General features: G+C 46.9%; 1 long non-coding RNA gene across 2 annotated transcripts in view; it reads left to right on the top strand.

The window, feature by feature from the left end:
- The first annotated feature begins 1,764 nt into the window (after positions 1–1,764).
- The window catches only part of LOC144824011 (uncharacterized), a 103,343-nt gene continuing 89,718 nt past the window's right edge, over positions 1,765–15,389 (top strand). For both annotated transcript variants that reach the window (XR_013608873.1, XR_013608874.1), the window contains exon 1: positions 1,765–1,819. This is a non-coding gene — a long non-coding RNA (uncharacterized LOC144824011). The remainder of the gene's footprint in view (positions 1,820–15,389) is intronic.

Raw genomic sequence — 15,389 nt, 5'->3', positions numbered from 1 at the left:
CCGTGTGGCCTGGCAGTATCTATGGAGAATTCTGGAGTATAATGGGTTTGGTCCAGATTTTATTACAGCAATACAAGCAATGTATTTTAGACTTTACACTAAGTTACAGATCATGGGGGAAGAGTCTTACTTTATTGAGGTCGCCCGGGGAACAAGGCAGGGTTGTCCTTGTTCCCCAATCCTGTTTTCCTTATACATTGACCAATTAATCCAGCAATTACTTCAGAATCAGAGTATAAAGCAAATATCCATAAATAATTTTGATACTATAGGTAATGGCGAATGCTGATGATATCGCCATTGTGACTGTAGACCCTGAGATGGGGATATCAGAAATAGAAAGGCTGGCTGAGGAATATGGTAAGACCTCAGGATATCTTCTAAATGCTGGGAAAATGCAGATAGTCTGCAACCCTAATACTTTGTGCACGGATATTCGCAGGTTGGATATAGCATTTTATCTTGGGGTCAAAGTCAGCAGTAGGGTTAGTGAAGTGCGGCAAATAAATCTATGCCCTATCGTCAGCAAGATTAGTATAGATTTAAAAACGCTTGAATAGGTTACATCTACAATAATTGGCAGATGTAACATACTTAAAATGATGATTTTCCCTAAGATTCTGTATCTATTCCGTTCTATTCGTTTGGAGGTTGAAGGGCATGTGTTAAAGAAGTTAGATTCTCTTTTTAATTACTTTATTTGATGCTACAAGAATTTTTTAAGGCAACCACAAGATCGTGGAGGATGGGCGGTTCCAAATATGCTCTGTTATTATTATGCTACCTTTATACAACAGATGGCGGAGCTGCTTTTAAGGGATAATGCTGGGGTTAACAACAGGGGCCAGGTGCATGATACAAGGATTCCCTCTATTTATGAGTTGGTTAGGGTGGAACGGCCCGCGGTATGTTTCTTAGACAACTTGAAGCCAGCTATTATAAGAGAACACAATATAAGTGTGTGATTGCAGCATGGAAAGTGTGGTCCAAAGTGGTAAAACGTATGAAGATACCTGCTTATAATAGATACCCGCCGCTTTGGAGGTCCCCTTTGTTTCCAGCAGTGTCTTATGACGCAGTGGGAACAAAAAGGTATTATCAGAAGTGGAGATTTATGTCACGCTAATCGAATTTGATCATTTATTGACCTTCAGCAGGGCTATGGTGTTACGGGCGGATCTTATTTTAAATATATCCAGATTACAGCTATTTTTCCTCGGCCCGGAATAAACAACTCTCTTTAATAACAATTCCATTATTAGAGGCAGTTATGTGTCCCGGCCTTAGGATCAAACACATTTATAAAATCCCATTGGAAACAGTGCCTGATGATCTAGAGCAGGTTGAAGCCAACTGGGCTCGGAAGCCGGGTGACGGGGATGCTCATTTATATAGGCAGGGGTCGAAAAATGTACTCGCCCGCTCGCAAATGCGAGTGAATTTTGTGAAGGTCGAGTCAGTTTCAAGGCCTACTTGACCGGCCTGGCGAGTGCTATCTGGCAGTGGTGCAGTAGCATGTGAAGGGTCTAGGGGGCAGCATGATACGAGTGCAGGTGGCACGGTGCGCGGTAAAAGGCTCTAGGGGCAGCATGCACGCACCACCTAACTTAGTGGTGGTGGTGGTGTTGTGGTGCGCTGCCTATTGTTTGGGTGCCAGGGCCGTCAATCTTGTAGCGCCCGAAAGCGCTACCAATGACGGCCCTGGCCTGCCCCCGCGCTGTGCTGCTTAAAGTGCAGCAGTGACGTAGCACGCCACCACGCGCTCTCCTCGGTGGAGTCGGGACTCGGGACAGAGTGCAGGGTGATTTGGCCTGCAAAGGTGAGTCAGTTTCGACAACTTGCGTTTACATTTCGTCAAACGAGGCTGACCTGAGCTGACTGATCCGTCATGTGTCACCCTTTCCCCGGCCTTGCTCCAGCTCCCTCCCTCCTGTAATTACCACTCCCCAAGGCCTACGAGAATGGTCTGCTCCTCGACGCTATGAATAATTTGAGGTTGGTCGCTGTATGGGCATCCTGCCCATTAATAATGCCACGACTTCCCTCCGCAAACAGAGCCCCCACCAATTAGAGAGCCGCCCCCCCGCCGACGGATGCGCACCTCTCAACACCTCTCCAACAGACCTCACGCCCTCCGTGTCCGGCATGCCCCAAACTGGCCAGCAAACTTCCACCACCTGGCCCGCATCCCCGCCCACCCCCTTATTGTCCATGAGCCTCTACCCCAGCCAGCCCAGTGCAGAGCACACCCCTTCTCCTGGTCCCCCTGCCTCGAACCCTCCGCGCCTTTATCCATTTTCTTCCACTTATTTTTTAGGGCAACTGTCTGTGCGGCACCCCCGCTCCCATCACCCTACTGTCGGCAGTTCCGCATAGGCCACCACCAGCACCCCCACCGAACACCCCTCCCCACTGTCCTGCCGAGCCACCCTTGCGCTCCCGACCCCAACCAAGCATCCGCGAACTTCCCCTGAGCCCTCATCAATCTCCAAACAACCAGCCAACCCTTCCCGACACCCCTCCCTGTGCACAAGTCCTCCCGGGCTGAAGTTGCGGGCGGTGTGTGGTCTTCTCCGTGCGCTGCAACACGACAAAGGTGAAAGGGACGAGACTGGCAGCAGGGACGGGGCAGTGTTTGAAGAGAGATAGTGGTTTGCAATGTGGAGCTCTATGGGTACTTCTAGGGGTAACTAATAACACCAAGAATGCTGGGACTTGTAGTCTTTTGTATACACCATGGTCAGTTGACAACAATCCCATTCTGACGCGTGCCACTGCCCGCAAGACACCGCCTCGTCCTTCCCTTTATACGATAACTTTCACAATTACTTGCCACTCCGCGATGTCCTGGCCTGCGTGCGGCACAAGACCTCTTGCCCCTAATCCGCCCAGCAACCGACCCCCAAACTAGCCCAGTCCCGACCCCCACAGTCCCGAGCCAGTGAAGCCAGCACTAAGAACCCCAGCTACTCCCCCTATCCTCCGACACCCCTTGCGCCGTCCATGATCGGCTGAAATTGGGGGGGGGGAGTGACGAATACTTTCCTATACCTTCCTCCGCCATAGATCCTTGCTGTCCCACCCACTCCTACATCTACTTGCATTGCACCATCTACGAGCGTTCCTTCCCTCTACTCTTTCATCCGCACCGTCACCAAACAGGACCCCTGCTTATTCAGGAGGGCGCCCCCCCCCTCTCCGCGCTCCCCAGCCCCCACCACCTTCCCCCTGCTGCCCCGTGTCCCTCGCCCTTTGCCATATCAGTGTACACGTAGAATAAAAAAAGAGGCATACATACACAAATGTACACAAACATATTTGGTTTTATAGATTCTCTTTAGAAGACGTGGACACCTTAGCTTGAGAGTGAGAACCGAATAGAAAATAATAAAAGCTGACATGTTGTTTGTGCAACCCTTTCAAAATGCTTTGTTCGCTGTTTTCCTCTGGGTATTCATTTAGCGCCAAGTGAGGCTGCACTTGGCGCTGCCTTAAAAGGGGACCGGTGCGCGTTTTTTCCTTTCAGTTGGTTTGTTTCGTTGTCTTTATTAGATGTACCAACCTCTCTGGTTTTGGGTTATGCTTAAACCGAGGCATTGCCTCATCCACATTTGATTTGGTAATCTTAGCTTAGTACGCTGCAACTGAATTTGATCCCGTTTGGTCTTAATAAGATTCGATATTGTGCATGAAACAGTTGAAAATAAATAACTGAATGTTGTATGACAATGTAAAGCGTTACGTGCAAATTAGCATGGGAAAGAATTATATGCATTATTGTGGAAGCAAAGAATTAGAATGACATTGGTGTAGTAAGGTCAAATGACAGTTGCACTGTGAAGCAAGTCCTAAACTGTGCCCTTGAAAATGCAATCTCAGGCTGCTGCATAAGAAAACAAAATGATCACCACTGTAGAGCAAAAGCACTTTTTTGTGGATGCACACATGTTCTACCTAATGAAAACATGTACTCATGGCTCCCAACATGTGGGCAGAGCAATGCTCACTCTAATTGCCTGGTGACAGCTACGTTGTCAAGCCAGACCATGTGCAATTTGTTTACAGTCCGTGCTGTGCCCATATAAACTGTTTTAAAAAGGTTCGCTTTTCCCGGATGAAGCGCATGTGGAGAGTTTGTTTTGGCTGTTTGTGTTGCACCGTAGTATACTTGCACTTATAAACGTCCAAACTTCTGTCAATATCTGAGGTACAAAGGAAATTAAATGTCTTCCCAGAGTTTATAATACTGCTATGCAAGTTGCATTAGAACATTGTGTGGTGAATGTACTATGCTGTAGTTTGTGAATATTTGTATGTTTCCTCACCTTCATTGCTTGATTTTGCTTGCAAGAAAGTGTCACCATCACCTCTAAGGTGCGGATAATTGTGCAGATTGTGTGACCGCTAATTACCACACCCCCAGTTTCCCCCCCCAAAAAAGTAAGTTTAGGCCCAGAAGGCTTTGGGAGGGGGGAGTGAGCTTCAGAGACATGATCGTAGATGTTGTTTCTGTAAAAAGATAGCGCAACACAGCCTCAGCTGTGCTGCTAGAATCCACAGGGCAGACCCCCCAATGTCACATTAAAACTAGAGTATTTGTTTTGTCAGTGCCTGTTTCTAAATGCCAGGAGTACGTTTTAGGAATGATTAAGGTTGTGTCCAGATCAGAGAGCTGTGGTAGCTTTTATTTTTGCTGCGTGTGTTGGTTATTAGGGATCAGGATTTTTTAATATGTGACGTGACTGTGCCTGTTCGGAGACTTTTTTTTTTTTCAAAACAGATTTTATTGATTGATCAGGTCAAGGCATAGCACAGCTCTCCACAGTCAGGAGATCACTGCCAAAAAGCAAGACATGGTTCAGCATCTTGTATACCCAATCAATAAAAAAGAACAACCCCCCCAACTACCCCCACCACCCACAGCCACCCAACAACCCATCTACCCACCCCTTATCCCTCCCTAACCCAGTGCACGTGATCACAATAAGCCTCCAGTAACCGTTAATGTCATTCTAGGCGCCATGCGCCTCTCGAGGCCTGTTATTCATTGTCCAAGACCGGATCATCGTCAGGCACTGCCGGGGGCTCCAGAACCAAATCCCTATATTCGGCCCACCTTTTCCAAATTTTGTAGTGTTTGCGGGGGCATCCCCTGGCTTCAAACACTGGGCGCTCTAACCCCATGAAATAGTCCAGGCCAGCCTTCCAAGCACACAGTGGGGGGGCTTGCTCATCCTTCCATGCACGTGCCAAGTCCCGCTTGGCCACAACCAGACCCAGTAACAAAAGGTGACGTTTGTAGATATTCCCGCCCACACCCTCCAGCACATGGAGAAGGCCCAAGCGAGGGGTGCGGGGAAGATCCCATCCCAGAACCTCCGACAGGCAGCTCCACACACCATTCCAGAACCTCGTTAGGCCAGCGCAAGACCATACTGTATGCAGCAGAGTACCCCTCTCAACTCCACACCGCAAGCACTCCGGGGACGCAATCAGCCCCGCTTTCCACAGCCGCTCCCATGTATAGTAAGCCCTATGCAAATATTTGAATTGTATCAATCGGAGTCGCACCGCAATCGCTGTCCCACGCGGGGACTCCAGGGCCTCCCTCCAGTCATCTTCATCTAAGGGTCCGATATCCTTTTCCCAGGTTTCCTTCAACGGGAGCAGGGAGGATGAGCAATGAGTGACCAGTGCTTGGTAGATGCGGGAGACCTTCTTATCTCCGAGATCGCCCATGAAAACCTTTGCTTCCACCGGGCTAAATTCCGGCAGCGACTCCAAACCAACTAGACTAGGCGCAAGCGCGTTGCGAAGCTGCAAGTACCTGAAAAATTGGGTCTTGGGCATATGGAATTCGTCCCTAAGCTCTTGGAACGACTTGAGAGTCACTCCGGACATAACATCTCCAAGCGAAGAGATCCCGATAGAATCCCAGCCGCCAAACCCCACCAGGGAGGCCAGCGCGGGGAGCCGCCCATTGTGCCACAACGGGGTCTCCGCCGTCATCCTACCCCACCAGCCCATGAGACGCAGCGCTTGACGCCAAACCGCGAACACCACCTGCGTGGCACACGGCAGCCGCCTCCTCAATCCGGCCGAGTAAAGGATGGTGTGCAGCGTATTGTCCCCCATCAGCGAACGTTCTAGAGCATATGCCGGGTCTCTACAGTCCCCATACCACCATTCATTAAGCACGAGCAAATGGGAGGCCAGGTAATAGGACAGTAAGTCCGATGTAGCAAGACCACCACAGTACGTGGACAAGAAGCAAGTGCGCAGCGCCACCCTAGCCGCACCCCTGGCCCACAAAAAGCGGCCTAGGACAGAGTTGACCTGCCGGAACCACCGAGACGCGATCTGATGTGGATGATTCTGCAGCTGATATAGAAGGTGCGGAAGTGCGACCATTTTAAACATCGCTGACTTACCATATATGGTAAGAGGCATCCGGGACCAAGTTTTAATATCCGTCTGTACCTTCTCCCAAACCGGCATCACGTTACGCTCCCATGCGATCACTGCTGACTCGGACAGGAACACTCCGAGATACATCAAACCCCCGGCCGCAACCTGTAAGGCCGACGCCCAAGATCCTGCAGCCGCCCCGGTACCCAACACCCAGAGGGTGGACTTACGCGGGTTAAGATAGAGGCCCGACACTTCGCCAAAGATGCGCATGATTTCCAACACTCGGGGCCCCGATCTATCTAGGTCCGTAAGGAAGAAGAGGACATCGTCTGCATAAAGCGCGATCCTGTCAGTGTGTCCCCCATCCCACTCGAAGCCCCGTAGCTGCGCATCGATGCGTACCCAAGAGGCCAGGGGCTCCATGGCTAATGCAAATAAATACGGGGACAGCGGGCACCCCTGACGGGTCCCCCTGACGGGTCCCCCTGTGGTAAATAAATAAATAATTACCGGTACTATTTTTCTATGCATTAACTGAAAAGGATAGCTCAATAAATAAGAGGCAGAATCCGTGGTATCTGAGTCATACGGGCTTTAATTAAGTGGCTCGAGCCAATGGACCATCGGGTTCCATCACCTGCTAAGGTTCAGGAAGGGACAGACACAGGAAAAGAGGGACAGGCGGGACAGCTAATATCTCATTAACATCATACAGTATATATAGTAAAACAGTACAATTGCATTGAATACAGTAGGCGTAACAAGTGACAAACGGAAGATAAGAACATATGGGCGTAGAAAGAAGGCGTGCACAGGGCGTGCATGGAGGCATGTGATGTAAACGTCACAGAAGTGTCATAAGTGGGTGGATACATGGAGGGGGCTTCATGGGCAGCTGGAACCTTTAACCTACTGGTGCGCGCAAACGGGTCATGACGTGTAACTGAGGAGAGCTGGGGGCTCTGACTTCTAGCACTAGAAGAGGAGACTAAAGTCTGGGATGTCAGAACGACCTGTACCTATAGCATATCTGATATCTTGTGTTTGGAGTACATGTTGCTTGAATCTAAAAGTCATCAGGGCAAAGGCTACTTGTCACTAAAGCTAGTGCATGCATATATTTCTTCATGTATTGCGTGTGCTATGAATCTTCTATGGATACTAATTCAGTAATTCACTTGCATTGAGACAGGAAGACTAGACTATAGATGAAGATGTTTATACGGTTCGTTAGCTAGGAATGTGAAGCCGGGGAGCTGAACTGATAACTATAGGCATAACATATTCTTGGCAGGCAGGCAGACTAAGCCGAGCCGGGCACCGCGCTGCTTGGCAGGAAGTAAGTGAAGGGTCAGGGATGCGGGCGGGGCTGCATCTCTCCTCGGAGTGGTTCAGGAGACTGAAGGCTCGAATCTGGTGTCCGGGCCCTGTGAGGCCTAGAAACGGGTGCAACTCGATGATTTATCGTGCATAATGTAAAGACGTTGGCAACATAGGCCTAAAAGCCTAATTCACGTTGCTTTCAGGAGGACTGGATAACTGGCATACTAACGTTGGACACAACTATAAATGCGTCTTTATTCGGTCAAGGGGGTAAATATGCATATTAATCATGCACATATAACATATGATGGGGAACACGTAGGGACACATGACAGGGCAAAATTCGATTTTCCTCATTCCCTCCTTGTTCCCTACGTTTCCTTCAGGAAACATCAATATTCATGATACCATCTATCTGTTCATACAGCATCATTTGCTCGTCTTTTATCCTTTGGGAATAGGACTTTGGACGTGGAATACAAGAGGTAGCGCACAAGCCGCAAATCGCAGGGCCACATTGTAAACAGAGACAACAACTGAATATGATCATTACTACTACTCCTAGGAATGACAGTACTTTCCATCCCCAGGCAGATATTACACTCCAGAGCCAACCGGACCATGTCCAGGTGCCTGGATTCTGGTGTAGCTGATGGGCTATTTTATGAAGTCTTGTTATTGCTGAATATACAGACGGTGCGTTATTAGGAATGAAAACGCAACAACTAGATCCGATGACTCTACAAGCTCCGCCCCTATCGGCCAGTATGACGTCAAGAACAAGGCGGTTCTGAAGAACAACAAATCTCATAGCAGACTGCTCTTCTGTTAAGTTACCTAGGGCGGAAGTAGTCTCATTCACTACTGCTTCAAGGGTTCTGGTTAACCTGCGTATTAATTTACTATTCTGGACAGGACCTATGAAGAAGAAGAAACCTTTATTGAAATCTGTATATTGTTCTAATGCGGTTTCAGTTTGATCAACAATTGGGGACTCGATCTCCCTTCTATGTCTGACGTGTACTAGATGTGTATTTCTGTGATAATCGGATGGGGCCAGTAAAACTGGTGGCAGTAGGAAGGCAATGTAACATGTTCCATCCCAATCTAGGGGCAGACGTACATATGCGGTCTGACCACATATAAAATATGAATGACGTGAGGCTTTGAAAGTAGATTTCCCACTGTCACTATACTCGACCACAGTATTACAATCACTGTGTCCTAGATGTACTGAACCATTCTTTCTAACACATAATTCGCCTTTCACTGGTAGAACTGTTATAGAAGGCAAGTCTGGAGTGGTCTCGGACTGAACATTCAAAACCATGAAGTTGGAGGAAAAATTACCTAGATCATATACTTCATTTTCTAGATCTAACCCTGTCCTATGGGAAAGACCTTCCTTGTCTGGGAAACATGTTCTATTCAGAAGGGACTTATCGTCTAAAGATGATGTTAATGTAAACCATGCTCCACACGAACCATTGTGTGAAAACGGATAGGGAAAGAGTGGCAGAACTCCCTTCGGTGTCTGGTAAGGGGGGAGTCGACCACACACCCAGCAATTAGTGGCATTGCTGGTCTGGTGTGAATAGTGTTACATACGAATAAAAGTATTGTTGCGCATTGCAAGTCGGTAGGATAACTCGTGAGGGGGTAGTTCACTGAAAGTGTGTTCTACTGTATCATTAGAGGAAAGATGTACATGCGAATCAAGAGGAGGAAAGAATACATGTAGCATATAACTTATACATGTGATCGTAAGACTCAGAAATAACATAAACAATAATGTAACAACACATCTGCTTCGCAGACTTTTACAGTATCTTATTTTCTTGGAGTTACGTCTATCTCTCTCACTATGTGGGTCTATCTTATACATGTCAGGAACCTGTCTAACCGCTTCACCCGAGAGGGACTTAAACAATTAGACGCTGTCTGACTTGCTAGACCTTAACTTGAGCTTATACTCCTGCTGCGGAGTTTTCTCTAACAGGGGAAGTTTAGAGTCAGTATCGGGGCAGTCCTTGAAAAAAGTCTTTGGACGCAGTCCATGGAAACGCTTGATGTGGCTGGAGTGAAGCCAACCCTTTCGTCCTTCCAGCTTCACGGCGGTCCTTGTGGTCATCAGAACAAGTTTCGGCTCCTTCCAGCGGGGCTCCAGCGGGCTTGAACGATCGAAGTTTCGGATGAGAACAAGATCGCCTGGAACGACCTTGTGCGGTTTCACCTGGGTGTTGTCTGGAAAGGCAGCCGCGACCTGTGAACGACAAGAGAGTAGTGCAGACATCAAGGAAGCTAGGTAATCTGTCAGCATATTACTGTCAACATCGGTGATTTTACGTGGCATTGGTGTACCCCACATGTTTGGGGGACGACCAAACACTACTTCATACGGTGACAAACCCGATCGGGAGTGAGCGACCATTCTCATGTAGAAGAGGGCAACCGGCAGGGCTACCATCCAATCTACACCTTTCTCTGCACAGACCTTCGCTATTCGTATTTTCAGAGTTTGATTGTGTCTCTCGACGAGGCCAGCTGCCTCGGGGTGTCGCACACAGTGGAACTTCCACTGGTACCCTAACAAAAGTGATACTTGTTTCATGAGTTCGGATGAGAATGGCTGTCCGTTGTCCGAATACACGACCCTGGGCAAACCATAGCGTGGGAAGAACTCACGAACCAACTGCCTGGCAGTGGTCGCGGCAGTGTAATCTGGGACTGGATATGGTTCTGTCCATCTGGACAAAGCGCATACAACTACGAGGACATACTTGAAACCTCGGCATCGATCCATCTGGATATAATCCATCTGGAGGACTTCAAAAGGGTGGTCAGGAGGATGGAATCCACCTTGTTCCACAGGAACACCTTTACCTGGATTGAACTGACAACAGATCATGCAGGTACGCACTTTCTGCTTCGCTGCTGCTCGTAAATGCTTGTTAAACCAGAGGTTCTGGATGCTATCTAACATGGCTTTTTCTCCTAAATGTGCTGGACTATGTGCTGTATTAATGATGACTTGAACCATAGAGTCGAGGAGAAACCATGTGGCTTTTCCCTTCGTCAACCATCCCTGATCTGTCTGGACCCCTCCTTGTTCAGACCATTTCTTGATTTCGTCTGGGGTAGCATGTGTCTGTATGTCTTGGACGTCCTGTGTAGGGTCCTTAACTGTCATACAAGTCGTCTGGACTGGAACGTCTGTCTTTGTCGTGTTAACTGGAATGTCTGGAGTCTGAACTGTAAGCTTGGCTGTTCGATCTGCTAGATCGTTACCCTGGGAAATGGTGTCAGTGGCTTTCGTATGTGCTTTGCACTTCATAATGGCAATGGCTGTCGGCAAATGTATTGCTTCTAACAGAGCTTGAATGAGGGGGGCCATGCTGAATCTTGGCTCCATGAGAGGTCATGAAACCTCTTTCTTGCCAGAGGACTCCAAAGTCGTGTACGACTCCGAATGCATAACGTGAATCTGTATATATGTTTACTTTCAGGTTCTTGGCTCGTATGCAGGCTTGGGTCAGAGCGATGAGCTCTGCTGCTTGAGCAGACAGGGTGTCAATACGATGTGTTTCTATAACTTCAGTTTCAGTAGTCACTGCATACGCGGCTACTAACTCTCCTGTACTCGTTCTCATACATGAACCATCCACATAAAGTGTCAGGTCGGGATCAGGTAATGCAATGTCCGTCAAGTCTTGTCTTGGCTTTGTCATGGTGGTAATAACTTCCACACAGTCATGTGTGGCAGGGTTTGATGTAATCGAGGGTAACAGTGTAGCAGGATTTAATATGTTGCAGCGTCTGATTTCTATGTGTGGCTGAAACAGTGTCAGTTCATATCCTGTTAATCGTGCAATTGTCAAATGCTGAGTCTGTGTTCGGTTTAAAAGAACTTCCACGGAGTGTGGAACTTGTACTGTCAGGGAGTGTCCTAACACTATGGAATCACTTTGTCTGATAGCTAGAGCTGTGGCTGCAACTGACTTGAGGCACGCAGGCAAAGCCTGGGCTACTGGATCTAATGTGCTAGAAAAATAAGCACAAGGCTTGTGATGTCCTGCTTGATCTTGCGTGAGAACAGATAATGCTGTACCATCACGTTCAGTGACAAAAAGTGTAAAAGGCTTACTGTAGTTTGGTGTCGCTAACACAGGTGCATTACATAAAGCTTTCTTTAATTCGTTGAAAACAAGTGTATGTTCCTGGGTCCAAGGGAGGACAGTCGATGTGGCTGCCTCCTGTGTTGTCAACTGTATCAGTGGCTTGGCTAGATATGCATACTGAGGAATCCATTGTCTGCAGTAAGAAGTGAGGCCGATAAAAGCTCGTACCTCCTTCTGTGTCTTGGGCTGTGGAAGATGTGCAATTAACTGGATACGGTCAGGTGTCAACTGTCTCCCCCTCTTGGACAGCAAGTGTCCAAGGTATACCACTTGCTGGACACAGAATTGCAGTTTCGAAGGGGACACCTTGTGCCCCATTTCTGCCAGAAAATACAAGACTGTCAGTGACGCACGTTCACAGTCACGTTCTGTACGGGCTGTGATCAATAGATCATCGACATACTGGAGCAGGGCAGTGTCAGTTGGCATGTGAATACTATCTATTTGACGTTTAAGTGCTTGACTGTAAATACTAGGACTTTCTGTAAAACCTTGAGGTGCACGTGTGAATTTATAGCTTCTTCCATTTAAACAGAATCCGAAAAGGAACTGGCTGTCTGGATGAATGGGAACACTAAAGAAAGCGTTCTTGAGATCAATAACAGTAAAGAACGTAGCTTCAGAATCAATGGCAGTCAATAGGGAAGAGATATCTGGAACCACTGGGTACTGGGGTATGATACATTTATTAAGTTCTCGAAGGTCAATCACTAATCGATAAACTGGAGGTGCATTTGGGTCTGTACGTTTAAGAATCGGAATGATAGGAGAATTACATACATTGGAGTCAGTTTCTACAACTACTCCTTGAGCAATGAGCTCGTCAATGATTTTCGATAAGGCTGCTACAGCCTCAGGTGGCAATTTGTACTGTCGGATTCGTGGTAACACAACTCCTTGTTTCAGAGTGACACGATAGGGTGTAATGTGCATACAACCTACATCAGTTGGACCTTGCGCCCATAAATGCTGTGGTACATTCAGTAATCTTGGATCAAAATCTCTTAACACATAATGTCCTTTAAAATCACGTAAAAACAATCTCACTCCTTCCGGAGAACAGCATATCACAGCACCTAATTCTTTCAGTGTTTTAATACCAAGTAAATTTTCAGGACATGATTTCGTAAGTAACAAGTCTGTAGTTCGGGACAATGGACCAACTTCTAGGGAAACTGGTTTCGATATTTCGTTAACAATAGGCTTTCCTGAAAATCCCAGGGAAACATTTCTTGAGCCTGAGAGTGGAGCCCCTGGAACCTCGTCATGACTGATGGTAGTCCTATTTGCCCCTGCATCAATCAGAAATTTTCTGTCTTTCCCTAATACTTGACTGTGTACATAGGGACCCTCTTGATCTACAGGAACCTCGATGAGAGGCAAGCCAACCTCCCTCTCTATGCTGTTTCATGAATACTGCTGATATTCTGGATAATCTGACTGTGCGTACTGGTACATCTGTTGTGTAACGTGTTGTGTGGCAGCTATAGGCTGCGGTACTGTAACTGTCTGTTGTGCGTTCTGCGGTGGTTGCGAATTTTGCGGAACCTGTTCCTGTCTAGGAGGACGCGGTCTCTCTTTCGTCTTACCAGTAGCTATGTTGTGTTTCAGAACTGCACATTCGTTTATATAATGACCTGGCTGTTTACAGTAATTGCATGTCCCTTTAACGGGAGCTGCAGAATGACTAGTTTGATTCGTACCCCTCTTTTGACCATCTGCTGGAACAGACTGTGCAACTAGTACTTTCATTTTCGTGTCTTTCACACGTCTCCTTTCGTGTTCTTGTTCTTCCCTGATTCGGTTCTAGTGATACTGTAACATCTGTAGCATTTGGGACGGGGTATTAGCTTGCCAGGTACTCTCGACTTTTAGTACGCGATTTTTAACTTGTGGTAAAGAATTCTCAACTAGTTTGGTAACAAAAAGATGTGGATACGACTCACTACTTGTTTTCAAGCCGCTATTAATAATGAAACATTTCTCAAATCTGGAATAGAAATCACTAGTGTCTTCGTCTTGTTTCTGTTTACAGGCTGAGATGGCATCCCAATCTTCCTTTTTCGTGGCTAGTAATCTTGGCAAGACTTGTATTAACAGTTCGGGCAATTCCTTGGCTTTTTCCCCGAGACCAGTACCAGGAACTCGTGTGTTATCTTCGTTCTCTAACGCTGTCCAGTCAATCTTTTTCTCTCCCACCTCCCATTCTTTTTCTTTGAGTTTTTCATATATGCCCGCAGGCAACAGGACCTTTAACATTTTGATGATATCGGGATACGTGTATTCTCCCATACGGAGCATGTCTTTTAATTCACGGTGGAATCCTGCCGGATCTTTATCGTGACAGGGCACTAACTTTTTCATTTCTAGTAGTTCTATTTTTGTTAAAGGGGTGTAAACAAATACTCGTTCGAGGGCACCCCCGTTCCCTTAACAGGATGCACTTCTCGCAAGGGATTCTGTCTATCTATGTAGAATGGGGGTGGAACAGGAACAAAATGTGGAGTCAGGAACGTTCTGTATTTGTGGCGCTGTTCTAAAATGACACTAATCAAATCGGTACCTAGACCTTTCCATCTGTTTAGGAGTAACTCGTTCAATACATTATATAAAGGACCTGGATCAGAATGCTGATCCTCGTACAGTGTAATGAGATGCTGGATCATGTACATACCCACCAGTCGCTGTTCGTCTGGGGGCAGCTTCAGAAACATTCGAGCCACTACTTCGTCTGAAAACGTGGTAGAATCACTAGTCCATCGAACTGCTGATCGGGCTAGTTCCTGTTCATGCCTGGTACTAAGCTCACTGTAACCTATTCGTAGTTTCAGAACTTTATCGGTAGCCTGGAATAAATGTTCAAGAGAACACTGTTCTGGTACGGGAGGAGAAAAAGCTTTCTTGTAGTCTAGGCGTGTGTGTCTATCAAAAGGTCTCGTCCTACCTACATACGCTATTCTGGTGGGATTCTCAGTGTCTACATCTTCGTCTGAAGAGTCATTCTCTTTCTCGGCTACTCTCATTGCTTTCTCCCTTTCGTGTATGCTTATAATTTCTTTACGAATCTTTCTGTACATGGTTTCTATACAATTTTGTGTCTTGTGTTTTCCTTCTGCTATATTGTCACTCCATCTTGTCAGGACTTTCATCTCATCTTTGTCTTTATCAGGATGATCCTGTTCTCTTATTAAACAATTTATTAAAAATTGCAAAATCATGCCTTGAATCTCAACTTTCCTTTGTGTCATAGCTTCGTGAATACTTTCTGGTTTCTCCCCTGTTCGGATGAAATGATATATTCTGTCTAAATGTTCTTCCATATCTGATATGGTAATCAAAAAGTTTGCAACTCGTCGTAAACGTACGGAATACAATATCATGTGATCTTCGCCTGGCACTGGGTCATATCTACAATCAGTAAGGTACCTTTTGAGGGCTTCGTACGTAGCCACTTTTGGCGTGCGCTGTAATGCTGCG

Source organism: Lissotriton helveticus, chromosome 3_1, assembly GCF_964261635.1.
Source record: "Lissotriton helveticus chromosome 3_1, aLisHel1.1, whole genome shotgun sequence".
Classification (NCBI taxonomy): domain Eukaryota; kingdom Metazoa; phylum Chordata; class Amphibia; order Caudata; family Salamandridae; genus Lissotriton; species Lissotriton helveticus.
The sequence above is the reverse complement of the archived record's forward strand: the minus strand, read 5'-3'. Positions and strand labels throughout refer to the sequence as shown.